The sequence below is a fragment of the Physeter macrocephalus genome, chromosome 4 (genome assembly GCF_002837175.3).
Source record: "Physeter macrocephalus isolate SW-GA chromosome 4, ASM283717v5, whole genome shotgun sequence".
Classification (NCBI taxonomy): domain Eukaryota; kingdom Metazoa; phylum Chordata; class Mammalia; order Artiodactyla; family Physeteridae; genus Physeter; species Physeter macrocephalus.
In genome coordinates this window covers 122,186,526-122,188,421 of record NC_041217.1, presented here as the reverse complement: position 1 = coordinate 122,188,421, position 1,896 = coordinate 122,186,526, and the positions used below count along the sequence as shown (strand labels likewise).

Sequence of the window (1,896 nt, the reverse complement as noted above, 5' to 3'; positions counted from 1 at the left end):
CAATAAAACTAAAAGCTGGTTCTTTGAGAAGATAAACAAAATTGATAAACCATTAGCCAGACTCATCAAGAAAAAAAGGGAAAAAACTAAAATAAAAGAAATAGAAAATGAAAAGGAGAAGTAACAACTGACAGTGCAGAAATACAAAGGATCATGAGAGATTACTACCAGCAACTCTATGCCAATAAAAATGGACAACCTGGAGGAAATGGACAAATCCTTAGAAAAGCACAACCTTCCAAGACTAAACTGGGAAGCAGCACATTAAAAGGATCATACACCATGATCAAGTGGCGTTTATCCCAGGAATGCAAGGATTCTTCAATGTACATAAATCAATCAATGTGATACACCATACTAACAAATTGAAAGAGAAAAACCATATGATTTTTTCAATAGATGCAGAGAAAGATTTTGACAAACTTCAACACCCATTTATGATAAAAACCCTCCAGAAAGGAGGCATAGAGGGAAGGTACCTCAACATAATCCAACAAACAAAAGCCCAGGACCTGATGGCTTCACAGGTGAATTCTATCAAACATTTAGAGAAGAGCTAACACATATCCTTCTCAAACTCTTCCAAAATATAGCAGAGGGAGGAACACTCCCAAACTCATTCTACCAGGCCACCATCACCCTGATACCAAAACCAGACAAGGATGTCACAAAGAAAGAAATCTACAGGCCAATAACTCTGAAGAACATAGATGCAGAAACCCTCAACAAAATACTAGCAAACAGAATCCAACAGCACATTAAAAGGATCATACACCATGATCAAGTGGCGTTTATCCCAGGAATGCAAGGATTCTTCAATGTACATAAATCAATCAATGTGATACACCATACTAACAAATTGAAAGAGAAAAACCATATGATTTTTTCAATAGATGCAGAGAAAGATTTTGACAAACTTCAACACCCATTTATGATAAAAACCCTCCAGAAAGGAGGCATAGAGGGAAGGTACCTCAACATAATAAAGGCCGTATATGACAAACCTACAGCCAACATCATTCTCAATGGTGAAAAACTGAAACCATTTCCTCTAAGATCTGGAACAAGACATGGTTGTCCACTCTCACGACTATTATTCAACATAGTTTTGGAAGTTTAAGCCACAGCCATCAGAGATGAAAAAGAAATAAAAGGAATCCAAATCAGAAAAGACGTAAAGCTGTCACTGTTTGCAGATGACATGATACTATACATAGAGAATCCTATAGATGCTACCAGAAAACTACTAGACCTAATCAATGAATTGGTAAAGTAGCAGGATACAAAATTAATGCACAGAAATCTCTTGCATTCTTATACACTAATGATGAAAAATCTGAAAGATAATTTAAGGAAACACCCCCATTTACCATTGTAACGAAAAGAATAAGATACCTAGGGGTGCTTCCCTGGTGGTGCAGTGGTTGAGAGTCCACCTGCAGATGCAGGGGACACATGTTCGTGCCTGGGTCCAGGAAGATCCCACATGCCGCGGAGCGGCTGGGCCTGTGAGCCATGGCCGCTGAGCCTGTGAATCCAGAGCCTGTGCTCCGCAACGGGAAAAGATGATACAAACAGATGGAGAGATATACCACCTTTTTGGATTGGAGAATCCACATTGTGAAAATGACTATACTACACAAAGCAGTCTACAGATTCAATGCAATCCCTATCAAACTACCAACGGCATTTTTCACAGAAGTAGAACAAAAAATTTCACAAATTGTATGGAAACACAAATGACCCCGAACAGCCAAAGCAATCTTGAGAAAGAAAAACGGAGCTGGAAGAATCTGGCTCCCTGACTTCAGACTATACTACAAAGCTACAGTAATGAAGACAGTATGGTACTGGCACAAAAACAGAAATATAGATCAATGGAACAGGATAGAAAGG

The 1,896-nt window shown here is 38.7% G+C and overlaps 1 protein-coding gene across 1 annotated transcript in view; it reads right to left on the bottom strand.

Annotated features, from left to right (window-relative positions):
* NEGR1 (neuronal growth regulator 1) overlaps positions 1-1,896 on the bottom strand; it is a 947,519-nt gene that overhangs the window by 656,256 nt on the left and 289,367 nt on the right. The window lies entirely within an intron of this gene.